The 17,465-nt window shown below is 41.2% G+C and overlaps 1 protein-coding gene across 4 annotated transcripts in view; it reads left to right on the plus strand.

The window, feature by feature from the left end:
* LOC147355707 (uncharacterized) overlaps window positions 1-17,465 on the plus strand; it is a 77,090-nt gene that overhangs the window by 38,413 nt on the left and 21,212 nt on the right. The gene's annotated exons all lie outside the window — the stretch shown is intronic.

A 17,465-nucleotide genomic window follows, 5' to 3' on the forward strand; every position in this document is an offset into this window, starting at 1 on the left:
TTAGATCAAGCCTCTGATCTCTCCGCTTTGCTATCCTTTCGCCAATGCCGTCATCCCAAGGGAACCCTAGATCCAACCGGGGCTGGACCCCAATACTATTTGCCCTGAAATCTTTCAATCTTAAAGTAAGACTGTAGATTTCTTTGTCTTAGCCTCTTGGCATGGCATGGTTTGGGTCCTGCCCAACTAGGAAATGGAAGGAAAACTCAGCCCAGGGCTCAGCCCTCCACTGTAGAATCTTTCTGCTTCTGATTGCCCTCTAGTACTCTTAGGGGAGTTGTTGGATTTTTGTTTTGTTTGTGTCCAGAATTCATAGTTTTTATATGTAGAATTGTTTTTCCAATAGGAATTACTCAGCCATGATTGGAAGCAAAATCTCTGGGCTCTTTGTAATGCATGAGCTCTATACATACTCATTTGAGGAGAGCAGTCCTGCCTTAGCTTTCTGAGTACCTATTTTAAGACATGAGTTACATGACAAGCAGACGTAACATTATCCATGACTTTACTGCAGAGTTTTTCTGTTAAATTTGGTAGTAGTAACTGAACCAGGAATCCTTTATTAGAGTTAATTAGATTTTTATTCAGTCAGTTCAGTTGCTCAGTCATGTCCGACTCTGTGCGACCCCATGGACTACAGCATGCCAGACTACCCAGTCCATCACCAGCTCCCAGAGCTTACTCAAATTCATGTCCATTGAGTCAGTGATGCCACCCCACCATCTCATTCTCTGTCATCCCTTTCTCCTCCTGCCTTCAATCTTTCCCAGCATCAGGGTCTTTTCCAGTGACTCAGAACTTTGCATCAGGTGGCCAGAGTATTGTCGTTTCAGCTTCATCATCAGTCCTTCCAGTGAATATTAAGGACTGATTTCCTTTAGGAAATCCGGTCAAAGTATTCTTCCAAACTGTATGTAATGAGAACACTGTACCTTATACAGCCAGTGGTTTTAACAAGTTGTAAGTTTCATATTTGTGTAGAGCCCAGTGAGGCAAAAGCCCACTTCATATGGTCAATGCATGTTAAATCACTCTGATAAACAGTTTCAGTCCTTGTAAATGATTCAAAAATAAGATATAATTTAGAGTAGTGATGGATTGGAGTGTGTCCAAGGAAAAGAAAATTGCCTACAATATTAGTGAGTTCAAGACATACAACCATCTGTGACTTGATGGAGGGGGGTGTAACATAAAGATGTATGATGCCATTTGTAAAACTAATTTCTCTTTCCATTTAATTTCTTGTTGCCTAAGAAGATGCAGCTAGTAATTAAGATACCATTTTGGTCTTGCTTGTAAATGTTGCTGCCTTCATTAAATTTCACACTTGTGAAAAGGAGCTATTAAGAGACAGCCTAAGGTAACACTTTTGAATAGCTAACTTTGTTAAAAATACGTTTTCCAAATTTCTTGCAATAAAATGTAATTGCATTTTCTGTTTTCACTTGTGTAGAGTCTTCTCACATACTATCTATTAGAGATAAGATTTGGCGCTAGGGGGAATATTCTGTTAAACCCAAGTAGTGAAGTGACTTCAGAGATCTCCTCTCCTTGCCTTTCATAATAAATAAAGTTTGCTGGTTTCTCTAATTTAGGTGGTGGCAAGGGAGAGATTCTAGAACATATACTATTTTGAAATAGTGTCATTTCAAAGGATTGTCACTTAATTAAAATGGTTAGGAAGCAATCAATCAATAATCATTGAGTCTATTGAATTACTAGAGTACTTTGATTGAACACATATATGGTTAAATACGAAAGAGTGTGAGGGAAGAAGAAAAGAGGAAAAAATCTATATAATCTTTTTATTGTTGATAATACAATTATGGTGCTTGGAAACATGTTCTATGTTATAAAAATGGGTACATAGTAAAATTGTTGCTGCTCTGTGGATGAACGTTGAACTTGTGTGACATGTTTTTTTACTGTTTCACGTGTTGTGATTTTTTCATTGGAATTCTAAGTCTTTGCTTCTGTTACTGGTCACTACTTCATGTGTGCATGCTCAGTTGTGTCCAACTCTATGCAGCTGTGTAGCAGTAGTGTTAAAGAATCCGTCTGCTGTTGTTGGATAGTTGGATAGAAATTCCAAAAACTCTTACTGAGAGAGATGGTGTATGGATATCACCATCTCAGATCACTGTGGAAAAAATGAACTTTTTAATAAGTAGTGTTGTGATCATTGGATAGCAATTTGAAAAAAAATACTGGATCTAAACCACATGCTGCTGCTAAGTCACTTCAGTCATGTCCAACTCTGTGTGACCCCATAGACCCCACTAGGCTTCTCTGTCCCTGGGATTCTCCAGGCAAGAACTCTGGAGTGGGTTGCCATTTCCTTCTGTAATCTAAACCTCATACTGCTCACCAAAATACATTGAGGTGGGTCAGAGATACGCAGTTGACCCTTGAACAGCATTGGTTTGAATTGCAGTTGTTTGAATCCACAGGTGGGGAACTGCCGGTGGGCAGGGGTGGGAGGGGAGCTATAAAGTTATATGCAGGTTTTCAACTGCACCCTTAACCCCCACCTTCACTGCCCACCCCCACTTTGAAGGGTCAACTGTAATGTAAGAAATGAAACCCTATAAGATCTAGGAGGGGGAGAAATGGAAGAATTCCTTTGTAACTTGGTAGTGTCAAAAGCCCTTCAAACTCTTGACCAGAACATAAAAATTACGGTATATCTGCATACCAAAAATACTATCAAATCAGTAGCAAACTGGGAAATAGTATTTGCAAACTATCACAAGGGGCTAATCTCATTAATGTACAAGGAGCTCTCAAAAAAATGAGTTGCGAGATCAGAAACCCAATAAAACACTGGGCAGAAACTTTCATTTCACAGGAAAGAGTGTCACATGGCTTTTGAACATATTTAAAGATGCTCAAAGCCACTCACAATAAGTGACATTCAAATTAAAGCCACTATGATGTGATACAGTGAAGGTACTACCCAGCGATAGAGGAGCAAACTGTAGGTACCAAAATTATGCTACATGAAAGATGCCACACACAGACTTCCTACTGTGATTTCATTTATAGGACATTCTGGAAAAGGCAAAACTGTCAGGACAGAAATGAGATTGGTAGTGGTCAGGAGGTAGGGGTGGTGGGATAGGACATGAGAGAACAGTTTAATGAAAGTGTCGTATCCTTTGACTGTGGTGGAGACTGAACCAAGAGCGTAGATGTTATTTTGTGTAAATTATGCCTCAACAAATCTGAATTTAAAAGCAGTCAAATGAAAAATACATCATGATATCATTTTGTTGTTGTTCAGTCACTCAGTTGTGTCCAGCTCTTTGCGACCCCATGGACTGCAGCACACCAGGCCTCCCTGCCCATCACCGACTCCCGGAGCTTGCTGAAACTCATGTCTATCAAGTCGGTGATGCCATCCAGCCATCCCCTCCTCTGTTCTCCCCTTCTCCTCCGCCTTCAATCTTTCCCAGCATCAGGGTCTTTTCCAGTGAGCCGGCTCTTCACATCAGGTGGCCAGAGTATTGGAGCTTCAGCAACAGTCCTTCCAATGAATATTCAGAACTGATTTCCATTAGGATTGACTGGTTTGATCTCCTTGCTGTCCAGGTGACTCTCAAAAAAGAGTCTTCTCCAGCTCCACGGTTCAAAACCATCAGTTCTTTGGTGCTCAGCCTTCTTTATGGTCCAGCTCTCACATCTATACATAACTACTGGAAAACCATAACTTTGACTGTTGGACCTTTGTCAGCAAAGTGATGTTTCTGCTTTTTAATATGCTGTCAAGGTTGTCATAGCTTTTCTTCCAAAGAGCAGGCATCTTTTAATTTCATGGCTGCAGTGATTTTGGAGCCCAATAAATAAAGTCTGTCACTGTTTCCATTGTTTCCCCATCTATTTGCTCTGGAGTGATGGGACCAGATGCCATGATCTTAGTTTTTTGAATGTTGAGTTTTAAGCCAGCGTTTTCACTCTTCTCTTTCACTTTCATCAAGAGGCTCTTTGGTTTCTCTTCACTTTCTGCCACTGGAGTACTTTTGTCTGCATATCTGAGGTTATTGATATTTCTCCCCCAACTGTGGAAAATTCTGAAAGAGATGGGAATACCAGACCACCTGACCTGCCTCTTGAGAAATTTGTAGGCAGGTCAGGAAGCAACAGTTAGAACTGGACATGGAACAACAGACTGGTTCCAAATAGGAAAAGGAGTATGTCAAGGCTGTATATTGTCATCCTGTTTATTTAACTTATATGCAGAGTACATCATGAGAAACACTGGACTGGAAGAAACACAAGCTGGAATCAAGATTTCCAGGAGAATTATCAGTAACCTCAGATATGCAGATGACACCACCCTTATGGCAGAAAGTGAAGAGGAACTAAAAAGCCTCTTGATGAAAGTGAAAGTGGAGAGTGAAAAAGTTGGCTTAAAGGTCAACATTCAGAAAACGAAGATCATGGCATCCGGACCCATCACTTCATGGGAAATAGATGGCGAAACAGTGGAAACAGTGTCAGACTTTATTTTTCTGGGCTCCAAAATCACTGCAGATGGTGACTGCAGCCATGAAATTAAAAGACGCTTACTCCTTGGAAGGAAAGTTATGACCAACCTAGATAGCATATTCAAAAGCAGAGATGTTACTTTGCCAACAAAGGTTCGTCTAGTCAAGGCTATGGTTTTTCCTGTGGTCGTGTATGGATGTGAGAGTTGGACTGTGAAGAAGGCTGAGCGCTGAAGAATTGATGCTTTTGAACTGTGGTGTTGGAGAAGATTCTTGAGAGTCCCTTGGACTGCAAGGAGATCCAACCAGTCCATTCTGAAGGAGATCAGCCCTGGGATTTCTTTGGAAGGAATGATGCTAAAGCTGAAACTCCAGTACTTTGGGCACCTCATGCGAAGAGTTGACTCGTTGGAAAAGACTGATGCTGGGAGGGATTGGGGACAGGAGGAGAAGGGGATGACAGAGGAAGAGATGGCTGGATGGCATCACTGACTCGATGGACGTGAGTCTGAGTGAACTCCGGGAGTTGATGTTGGACAGGGAGGCCTGGCGTGCTATGATTCATGGGGTCGCAAAGAGTCGGACACGACTGAGCACCTGATCTGATCTGAGTAGGAAATGGCAGCCCGCTCCAGTATTCTTGCCTACAGAATTCCAAGGACAGAGGAGCATGGAAGGCTATTAGAGTGCTTTAACCTGCATATCTGAGGTACTGATAGTTCTCCTGGCAATCTTGATTCCAGCTTGTGATTCATCCAGCCTGTCATTTCATATGATGCACTCTGCGCTTCCCTGGTGGCTCAGAGGGTAAAGCATCTGCCTGTTATGTGGAAGACCCAGGTTTGATCCCTGGGTCAGGAAGTCCCCTGGAGAAGGAAATGACAACCCACTCCAGTATTCTTGCCTGGAAAATCCCATGGACAGAGGAGCCTGGTGGCGTACAGTCCATGGGATCACAAGGAGTCGGACACCACTGAATACACACACACACACACACACACACACACACACACACACATTCTGCATTAAAGTTACATAAGCAGGGTGACAACACATAGCCTTGACGTACTCCTTCCCTGATTTTGAACCAGGCCATTGTTCTATGACCGGTTCTAACGATTTCTTCTTGACCTGTATACAGATTTCTCCCAAGGCAGGTAAGGTGGTCTGGTATTCGCATTTCAAGAATTTTCCACAGTTTGTTGTGATCCATATAGTCAAAGGCTTTAGTTTAGTCAGTGAAGCTGATGTTTTTCTAGAGTTCCCTTGCTTTTTTTATGATCCAATGAATTTTGGCAATTTGATCTCCGATTCCTCTGCCTTTTCTAAATCCAACTTGAATATCTGGAAGTTCTTGGTTCAAGTATTGCTGAAGCCTTGCTTGAAGGATTTTGGTATTACCTTGCTAGCTGTGAAATGAGTACAATTGTGTGGTAGTTTGAACATTCTTTGGCATTGCCCTCTTTGAGATTGGAATGAAAACCAACTTTTTCCAGTCCTTTGGCCACTGCTGAGTTTTCCAAATTTGCTGTTAATTGAGTACAGCACTTTCCCAGCATCATCTTTTAATATTTGTAATAGCTCAGCTAGAATTCCATCACCTCCACTAGCTTTTTTTGTACTAATGCTTCCTCAGGCCCACATGACTTCACACTCCGAGGTATCTGGCTCTAGGTGAGTGACCGCACCATTGTGGTTATTTAATGGATATACATACAAGTAGGAATGAACATTTTCTCCCTTTCAGACAGATTTCTGCCTCATTTACACACTGTTCCATACTTTATTTTCTTTACTTAAGATATATCAGAGATCTTTACATACATAAAGGGAAGGGTACATGTTTAATTTTGAAAGAGTATGAGTCTCAGTGAACTCCGGGAGTTGGTGATGGACAGGGAGGCCTGGCGTGCTGCTATTCATGGGGTCGAAAAGAGGCGGACACGACTGAGCGACTGATGTGATCTGATCTGATTTATTAAATTAACAAATTGCCATCAGTAGGGATCGTACCACTTTATACTGTTACCACTGATGTATGAGAAAGACTATTGCTCCTCAGCCTTGCGAACAGAATTTGTTTCCAAGTCTTTGGATTTTTTTTATCAAAATTGTCATATTTTAGTTTTATCCATTGGTTGGTTTTCTGTTAAGTTGCCTATCTTATATATTAGATTAAATCGTTTGTGATGTGAGTTTCAAATATTTTCCTGATTTTGTTGATTGTGCCCTTGACTTTGCTTTTGGTGGGTGTTTTCTTTTTTCTGTATAGAAGTTTCTTGTTTTTATGATGTTAAATTTCTTTCATAGTTTGTGATTTTTTTTTTTTAAAGACCACACGCTGTTCTTCCCCACCCTCCCCTAGGACAAATTTGGTAATTAAATTTATTTCTAGTTTATTTTTTCCTTTTAGCTTTATTGCGTTATAATTGACATATATCACTGTGTAAATTCACATCGTAATGACTTACATATGTTGCAAAGTGATGACCAGAGTACATTTAGCTTTCGTCATCTTGTATAAGACACCCAAACATTTTTTTTCTTTTTTTGTAGTGAAAACTTTTAGGATCTTTTACCAACTTTCAGATACATCATACAGCAAGATCAATTATATTATCATGTAATACATTACATCCCCAATAGTTATCTTGTAACTGGGAGTTTGTACCTTTTGACCACCCTCATCCAATACCCATACCTCCTGCTCTTCACTTCCAGGAACCACAAATCTGATCTCTCTTTCTACAAGTTTGGCTTTTGAGTTTGGGGAGATTATTTTGTGTTTAGATTACGTATGTAAGTGACATCATACAGTATTTGTCTTTCTCTGTCTGACTGAACGTTTCACATTCCTTAATGCCCTTGAAGTTCATCCATGTTGTCATAAATGGCAGGATTTCCTTTTTATTTTTTGGCTGAATAATGCAATTCCATTGTATATATATCCATCCCACGTGTTCTTTACCCGTTCATCTGTTAATGGACACTTTGTTTCCATGTCTTGGCTGTTGTAAATCATGCTGCAGGAAGTAAGGATTGCAGGTATGCCTTCAACATAGCAGTCTCATCTCCTTTGGATATATACCCAGAAGTGGAATTGCAGGATCACGTGGCAGTTTTTGTTTCAGTTTTTTGAGGAACCCCTTTACTGTTTCCCATAGTGACTACACTAATTTACATTCCCACCAGCAGTACACAAGAGTTCCTTTTTCCTTCCTTCTCATCAGGATCTCTTATCTTTTTGTTGATACTCATTCTTCAGCTGTGAAGTAGTTCATTGTGATTTTGACTTGTGATGTTGAGCACCTTTTCACGTATCGGGTGGCCATTTGAACCTCTTCTTTGGGAAAATGTCTGTTCAAGTCCTTTGCCCCAGGGAATTCCCTGGCAATCCAGTGGTTAGGACTAACTGCTGGCACCCGGATTTGATCCCTGGTGAAGGAAATGGCAACCCACTCCAATGTTCTTGCCTGGAGAATCCCAGGGACGGCGGAGCCTGGTGAGCTGCTGTCTATGGGGTTGCACAGAGTCGGACACGACTGAAGAGACTTAGCAGCAGCAGCAGCAGGGAATTAAGATCCTGCAAGCTGCAAGGTGTGACAGAAAAAAAAAAAAAAAAAAACACCAGACTTTTTCTGCTATTAAGTTGTAGAAATTCTGTATGTATTTTAGATATTAACCCCCTATCAGACACATGGTTTGAAATATTTCTCCCATTCCATAGATTGTCTTTTCATTTTGTTGATCATTTCTTTTGCTGTGCAGAAGCTTTTTAGTCCCACTTATTTTTTATTTTGTTCTTTATGCTTTAAGTGTCATCTAAAATATTATTGCTAACATTCACGTCGAGGAGCTTTTCTCCTGTGATTTCTTCTAGGATTTTTATGGTTTCAGGTCTTACATTTAAGTTTTTCATCCAGTTTGAATTTTTGTGAGTGGTGGTTAAGATAGGAGTTTAGTTTCATCCTTTTACATGTGAATATCTGTTTTCCCAGACGCATTTAGTGAAGAAACTCTCTTTTCTCTGTTGTGTTTTCTTGGCTGCCTTGTCAAGTGTTAGCTGGCTGTCTCTGTAAGGGTCAGCTTTCTGGCCTCTCGATTCTGTTTCCCTGGTCTGTGTGACTGTTTTTATGTCAATACCATACTGTTTTGACAACCATAGCTTCATAATATAGCTTAAAATCATAACGCGTGAGGCCTCCTGCTTTGTTGTTCTTTCTCAGGATTGCTTTGACTCCATATAGATTTTAGGATTTTTTTTTTTCCTACTCCTTTAAAACATGCCATTGGAATCTTGATAGTGATGGATTGGATCTAGATTTGTGTAGTATGGACATTTTACAATATTGATTCTTCCAGTCCATGAACACAGGCTGTCTTTCCATTTATTTTTGCCAGTTTGTGGGTTTTGAGTTCAGGTAAAGAAGGGCTTTCTCAGTCTCAAGTTATTAAAGAACTTTGCCGTATTTCCTTCTCGTGTTTCCTGCTTTTTCACCTTCAACTCTTTGATTCTTATGGAATATATCCTAGTGGATAGGGTTCTTATTTTTTTAAATAGTGAATTATCCTAACAGTTTATTGAACAATCTGTTTTCTTCTTAGTAATTTGAGATATCACCTTTCCCACATACTAACTTTTGAAGTATTAGTCTGTTTCTGTTGTTTATTTTGCCTCATTGGCCTCCCTGGGTTGGGAAGATCCCCTGGAGGAGGCAATGGCAACCCACTCCAGCGTTCTTGTGCGGAGAATCCCATGGACAGAGGAGCCTGGCGGGCTATATCCATGGTGTCGCAGAGTCAGCAGCACTGAAGAGACTTGACAATAACAGCGTTGTTACATGCAAGCCACAGTACTGAGGCTTCACCGTTTGGTATGGCTTAAACCCACTGTTGGTTTTAAATATATATATATTGCTTTTTCCCCCTCAGAGCTTTCCTATCTTTTATATTTCCAAACGAACTTGAAAGCCTTCCTATATAGTTGAACAACAGTAATAAAGCTCTCTAAAAACTCAGTACTAACCAGAAGCTGATTTTTAAATTAAACTTGTCTTACATCTTACACGTACAAATTAGCATCACAAGAGCTTGCGTTTTCCTCCTAAGCAGCACATGCAGCATACCATACACTTTGAATACCAGAATTTCGGCCTTTACATTTGAAGGACTAAAATACTCAAGATAACATTAAATAAAAATGAAATAAAGCAGCAGTAGCTATAATACAATCAATACTGTATCAAAATAGTGTCTCACAGCATCTTTAAAAGCATTCACAATTATATTCCCTGAGTTGCTTTTCATGATTCTCAGTGTGTCTCCCTTTGAGTATCAGTTTACTTCTCTGCCTAGCCTGCTTGTGTCCTCAGGAAGCCAGGGTTTTTGTCATAAATACCCATAAGTGTTGGCTGATGCTGTGATGTAACTTTTAATCTCCTACTCCTGTTGTCTCCCTCTGTCCCTTATCATACCACTTACTTAGGTCAAACTGCATGCACTTAAACAGTTTATGGGTATTTTAAAGAGACTCATTCTGTGTTCAGAACATACTACACAGCTGCAGAAATCAAGGAGTGTATCAATGGCCAAAGGATAGGCATGTCGACTGTGAGATATTTGTATGTATGTATGTATGCATGTATAAGCATGTGTGTGTGGTGGTGGTTTAGTGGTAGTGTAGTTGCTGAATTCTGGCCGACACTTCCAACCCCATGGAGGGTAGCCCACCAGGCTCCTCTGTCCTTGGGATTTCCCAGGCAAGAATACTGGTGGTGGTTGTTTAGTCTCTCAGTCGAGTTCGACTCTTTGCAACCGCATGGACTATACACACCGCTTCCCTGTCCTTCACTATCTCCCGGAGTTTGCTTAAACCCATGTCCACTGAGTCAGTGCTGCCATCCAACCATCTCATCCCGTCACCCTCTTTTCCTGCCCTCAATCTTTCCCAGCATCAGGGTCTTTTCTAACAAGTTGAATCTTCACATCAAGTGGCCAAAGTATTGGAGCTTCAGCCTCAGTCCTTGATTTTCTTTAGAATTGACTGGTTTGATCTCCTTGTTGTCCAGGGGACTCTCAAGTCTTCTCTAGCACCACAGTTCAAAAGCATCAGTTCTTCGATGCTCAGCCTTCTTTATAGTCCAGCTCTCACATCCATACATGACTACTGGAAAAACTATAGCTTTGACTATACGGACCTTTGTCTGCAAGTGGTATCTCTGCTTTTTAATATGCTGTCTAGGTTTGTCATAGTTTTTTTTCCAAGGAGCAAGTGTCTTTTAATTTCATGGCTACACTCACTGTCTACAGTGATTTTGGAGCCCAAGAAAATAAAGTCTTTAGTTTGTCTTTGCTTTCTGCCATAAGGGTGGTGGTATCTGGACATCTGAGGTTATTGATATTTCTCCTGCAATCTTGATGCCAGTTTGTGCTTCATCCAGCCTGGCATTTTGCATATTGTACTCTGCATATAAGTTAAATAAGCAGGGTGACAATGCATAGCCTTGACATACTCCTTTCCCAATTTGGAACCAGTCCATTGTTCCATGTCTGATTCTGTGCTTCTTGACCTGAATACAGATTTCTCAGGAAATCTGAGAAATCTGATATCTGATATTCCCATCGCTTGAAGAATTTTCCATGGTTGGTTGTGATCCACACAGTCAAAAGCTTTGGCGTAGTCAATAAAGCAGAAGTAGATCTTTTTCTGGAATTATCTTGCTTTTTTGATGTTCCAACAGATGTTGGCAGTTTGATCTCTGGTTCTTCTGCCTTTTCTAAATCCAGCTTGAACATCTGGAAGTTCTCAGTTCACATATTGTTAAAGCCTAGCTTGGAGAATTTTCATCATTACTTTGCTAACGTGTGAGATGAGTGCAATTGTGCAGTAGTTTGAACATTGTTTGGCATTGCCCTTCTTTGGGATTGAAATGAAAACTGACCTTTTCCAGGCCTGTGGCCTCTGCTGAGTTTTCCAAATTTTCTGGCATAGTCAGTGCAGCACTTTTACAGCATCTTTTAGGATCTGCAGTAGCTCAGCTGCAATTCCACACCTCCAGTAGCTTTGTTTGTAGTGATGCTTCCTAAGGCCACTTGAATTCAGACTCCAAGATGTCTGATCACACCATTGTGGTTACCTCAGTCATTAAGGTCTTTTCTATGTAGTTCTTCTGTGTATTCTTGTCACCTCTTCTCAATATCTTTTGCTTCTGTTAGGTCCATACCATTTTTGTCCTTTATTGAGCCCATCTTTGCATGAAATGTTCCCTTAGTATCTCTAGTTTTCTTGAAGAGATCTTTCCCATTCTATTGTTTTCCCTGTTTCTTTGCATTGATCACTTAGGTAGGCTTTCTTATCTCTCCTTGCTGTTCTTTGGAACTCTGCACTCAAATGGGTATATCTTTCCTTTTCTCTTTTGCCTTTCGCTTCTCTTCTCTCAGCTATTTGTAAGGCTTCCTCAGATAACCTTTTTCCCTTTTTGCATTTATTTTTCTTGGGGATGGTTTTGATCACTGCCTCCTGTACAATGGTTTTGCACAATGGTTTTCACCACCTCGTGTACAATGTCACAAACTTCCATCCATAGTTCTTCAGGCACTCTATCAGATCTAATCCCTTGAATCTATTTGTCACCTCCGCTGTATAATCATAAGGGATTTGATTTAGGCCATACTTGAATGGTTTAGTGGTTTTCCCTACTTTCTTCAATTTAAGTCTGAATTTGGCAATAAGGAGTTCATGATCTGAGTGACAGTCAGCTCCCAGTCTTGTTTTTGCTGACTGTATAGAGCTTCTCCATCTTAGGCTGCAAAGAATATAATCCATATGATTTCAGTATTGACCATCTGGTGATGTCCATGTGTAGAGTCCTCTCTTGGACAGTTATGAACAGTGTGTTCTCTTGGCAAAATTCTGTTAGCCTTTGCCCTGCTTCATTTTGTACTCCAAGGCCAAACTTACCTGTTACTCCGGGTATCTCTTGACTTCTTACTTTTGCTTTCTAGTCCCCTATGACAAAAAGGACATCTTTTTTGGGTTTTTTTTTGGTATTCTAGAAGGTCTTGTAGGTCTTCATAGAACCGTTCAACTTCACCTTCTTTGGTATTAGTGGTTGGAGCATAGACTTGGATAATGTGATATTGAATGGTTTGCTTTGGAAATGAACAGAGATCATTCTGTCATTTTTGAAGTTGCACTCAAGTACTGCCTTTTGGACTCTTGTTGATTATGAGGGCTACTCCACTTCTAAGGGGTTCTTCCCACAGTAGTAGGTATAATGGTCATCTGATTTAAATTCACCCATTCCAGGCCATTTTAGTTTACTGTTTCCTAAAATGTCAAGGATAGGGTAGCCTATCCCTTCTTCTGGGGATCTTCCTGAACCCAGGAATCAAACTGGGGTCTCCTGCATTGCAAGCAGATCCTTTGCTGGCTACGCTACCAGGGGCGCCCTCACACCCGCTAGGATGGTCATACTCAAACGGTAGGCAGTTAATAACAAGTGGTGGTAGTGGTGTGGGGAAATTGGAGCCCTCTATACGTCTGCTGGTGTAAAATGGTGTGGCCATTTTGGTGCTTCACGTGAACTGTGGAAACTGGACCAGTGAGTCGAGTGCTTCTCAAGTTGAGAAAGTAGCGTCAGGATTTATGTATATGTGCACTGTCATATGTGAAGCAGACTGCTGGTGACACGTTGCTGTGTGACACAGGGATCCCGGCCTGGCGCTCTGTGAAGACCGCAAGGGGCTCAGTTGAGGGGAGAGGGGAGGCTCCAGAGTGAAGGGATGTTTGTGTACTTAAGGCTGATTTGCGTTGTTGGATGGCAGAAACCAACACAACATTACAAAGCAACTTTCCTCTAATTAAAAAAAATTTTTTTTTAATTTAGAATATCCTAGATGTTTCCTTTAGTCATGCTGAATGTTCTTGTTGGCAGACTTCTGTGATATAATGCTCTGAGAGGGGGATTCTAAGCTTATTTGGAATAGAAAAGTCGGGAAATGTTTATCTGTTAGCCATTTTTCTTATCCTGATCAATTAAAATGTTTACTTTCATAATATTATTTAAAGGTTCAGCTTAATTTTCAGAAAATGGGAAGTGAAGGTGCTATTCATTGACATCTTGCCCTTAAAGAAAAAAAAACTAATACAAGATTAGCAAGATTATTAGAGTTGTGGTAATTGGATGTCTTTCAGGGAAATACACCATTAAAGTTTATGAGTCACGTCAACAGAAAGCCTTCTCATTTCCACCATTTCCCTTTATCAGTTCATTGTACAATAAACATAAAATCCTCTGCCTGGAGTTCAGAGCACAGCAAGGGAGAGAGGAAAAAGCCAGAGCAGAAAATCCAGACAGTAGTAAGTAGGAAATGTTCGGTTAGTAACCTTTTGCTTCTCACGGTCATGACGAACATCCTGTGCTCAGGGCACGGCCAGGACCAGCAGAGTTTGGCTGTGGTGAGACTTCCTGTCAGCGGCTTAGTAACTAGTCTGTGGTCTCAAGGATTCAAGGACTCCCCAGATAAGTTTTCTGGAAGTATCTCAAAATCTTTTAGTCATTAAAAAAAAATGATGAAAGCAAGTAAGAGCATCATTAAGGGCTCTGGCTGTTCGTGTGGAAGGAGTCACTTGATCGTTCCTAGACGCCTGGGCAGCTGTGGGCGGGGGGCAGCGCGCAAACTGTCTCTGAGCACAGGACGGTCCCCTAGATTCAGAGAAGAGTGCCGCGGCGGCAGCGTGGATGGGCCTGGAGACCGTCGTACTGAGCGAAGAGAGACACGCACCGTGCGACAGTATTTACACGCGGCCTCTGAAATACAGGACAGACGCGCAGATCTGTGGAACAGCAACAGCCTCACAGAACAGAACAGACTTGCGCTGCCACGGGGAGGGCTGTGAGGGAGGGAAGGACTCGGGTTTCGGGGTTAGCAGCTGCAGATGGTGACATCCAGGATGGATAAACAGCAAGGTCCTACTGTGCAGCACAGGGAGCTGTAGTCAGTTCCATGATAAACCATACTGGGAAAGACTATATGTGTGTGTAACTGAATCACTTTGCTGCACAGTGGAAATTAACATTGTGAATCAACTGTACTTCAATTAAAAAAACAGAGTGCTTTGCTGTCCTTCCCGCTGTGTACTCGCCGTTTGCACTTGGAGGAGCTTGGGAGGAGGCTGTGTGAGTGATCACAGACCACAATCTGCAGAACCCTCGAGTGTGTGTGATTTACTTACTTCTTCTTCCTGCCTCATTCCCTGACTCTTATTTTTGTTTCTATGGATTCTGTGCTTTTATTTGGAGCAGCTTCTAGAAACCTTTTTTTGTAAATTGAAGAGTGTATTTGTATATAGGTGTTCCTCAATGCATTATTGTAAAGGAATATCCAAATTGACATACATATAAAAATAGGTTTTTCATGGTTTATGGAGAGCATGATGCAGATCTTATTGCATGTGGGTTTTCTTTCAAAAGAATTATTTGATTACAAATTTTTCAAATAAAAAAAAAGTCATTGTTTGCAACTTATTCTTCAAAAAGAATATGCAAACTACTAGAAGCTCTTTTGTGGCCAGGAAGATACATCAAAAACATATCCCTCTGTAGAAAGTTCAGCATCCTTCTGTGAATTCTGAAAGTTTGAAACGTCACAGACGCAGCCGTGTGTGTGAAGATCTGGGTGGGAATCGGGGACCGAAGGCTGGGGTTGGGATGGGCTCAGAAAGCAATCCAGCGTCGACTCAGTTGTGGAGTCACTGGCCTCTTCAGAACCCTGTACATAGAACCACTTTTACTGGTTTTTTTTTAGAAAATAAAATCAAAGTAACCATTCTTTGGCCTCCATAGCCAGCCTGAAGGAACTTTTCACTTCCAAGCAGCCCTTCTTAGCAAAGACTAGGGAAAAAAACAGTTCTATCCTGTAACCTGTGGTAGAAAAGGTCAGACTCCCAAAATGTTCTTTTGTCCTATACACTCACCTGATGTGTGCACATGACTCAAAGTACAGTTTGTGGTTGTAAGCAAATTTTTTTTTGTGGAGTTGGATATGTATCACCTACCAGTCAGTGCTGCCCGAGGGCCAGCCCCACCCAGCCTTTCAGGACGTATTAGAGCTTCATCAGTTACTCGGATCTGGACTGATTATCAACCTGGTCAGTTGCTACATGAAGTCAGTTGCCTTGCTGCAGTGTCAGAATCAGCTAAATGTCTGGAAACTATCGTCCAATGTTACCTGTGTGGAACTTCTTATGAGTGCTTCCCCCCCGCCCGGAAAACAGGTGATGTGCTAAGATATAACTTCTGATTTTTATTTTAACCAGTTTGGACAAAATTTTTTCGACTTAAATAGTAACATTTATTTTAAAAGTTTCAGGCTTAAAGGTAGTTAGAATAGTAATGAAAACCCATATGTCTACCATCTATCCTAGGAAATAAAACATTATAATGGAAACTGCTGGAATATTCCTCCCAGGTTATATTTTCTCCAGTTACAGTTCTCATGCTTATCTCTAACAGATTAATGTTACTCATTTTGGTTGATGGGATTTATCTGTGTGTGTGTAGCTCTAGGTTAACAAGTCCCCAGCCTTTTTGGCACCAGGGACTGGTTTTGTGGAAGACAGTTTTCCACAGACTGGAGTAGGATTGGACGGTGGGGCTGTAGCGGGGATGGTTTGTGGATGATTCAAGGGCACTGAATTTGTTGTGCACTTTATTTCTATTATTACATCACTTCCGCCTCAGATCGTCAGGTGTTAGATCCCAGAGGCCGGGGACCCTGCTCTAGTTCATTCTTTTTCATTGCTCAACATTTTGTAATTGTCTTCTTGATAGGTATTTAAATTGATTTTTTTTAGACAAAATTTTAACATTTTGCTGTAATAATACCTGATGGACCTTAAGATGCTTTTTGGTGCACAGAACTTAATTTTCTTTGTGTCTTATTTTAAGAAATCTTTTCTTACTTTGAAATAATAATATTCTTCTGTTTAGCTTATAGAAATTTATTTTTCACATTTAAGGCTGTAATTCACCTGGAATTGAGCTTTGTCTATGTAAGAAGTAGCGATCCAGGGGTTTTTTTTCTGTTGAAATAGATGTTTCTTAGGAAATGGGTCCCAACAATCTTTATTGAACACTTCATATTTTGATCTATAAGCCACTGTTGATCTGTGAACTGTCCATGAAACTGACCTGCATTTTCACTTCCGTCAGTGCCAGGTTTCAGTATATGCATGAGTTTAATTATGAGCTTTCTCTTTAGTTGTTTATTTCTGTGCTAATCATCACCAGTCTATCTTATATACTGCAACTTTTCTTTCAGCCAGGGTCCAGTCAGGAGAACAAAACCACTCTTAAGTATTTCAAGCAAGAACGGGTTTAGTATGGAGAACAGCTGCTGCTGCTGCTAAGTCACTTCAGTCATAGATGGCAGCCCACCAGGCTCCCCCATCCCTGGGATTCTCCAGGCAAGAACACTGGAGTGGGTTGCCGTTTCCTTCTCCAATGCATGAAAGTGAAAAGTGAAACCGAAGTCGCTCAGTCGTGTCCGACCCTCAGCGACCCCATGGACTGCAGCCCACCAGGCTCCTCTGTCCATGGGATTTTCCAGGCAGGAGTACTGGAGTGGGGTGCCATCGCCTTCTCCAATGGAGAGCAGAGCCCTTAGCAAAACAGTGACGTGACTGCCCAGTGCAGGAAGTGACTGACTGCTGCCTCTCAGGCTTGCCACTAACTTTTAGGGAGTCAGGAAGGTGCAGAAACCACAAAAGATCTCTGGAATTAATCAGTTGTCACTGATACTGGTGATTTACCAAAAAACACCTGAAGGTTGCTGCAGAATCGCACGTCTGCCCATCCTAGACAAAGAGGCAGAAATACTGTACAGCGTCTCCTCTGCCCTCTGGTTTAAGGAGAGCCTTCCACTGGGAATCTAATCTGAAACCTGCTGGCAGGGTCCAGGGAACTAGGCTCCTGG

Source organism: Bos grunniens, chromosome 17 (genome assembly GCF_055505025.1).
Source record: "Bos grunniens cultivar Pamir isolate PY7600 chromosome 17, Bosgru_T2T1.0, whole genome shotgun sequence".
Taxonomy (NCBI): domain Eukaryota; kingdom Metazoa; phylum Chordata; class Mammalia; order Artiodactyla; family Bovidae; genus Bos; species Bos grunniens.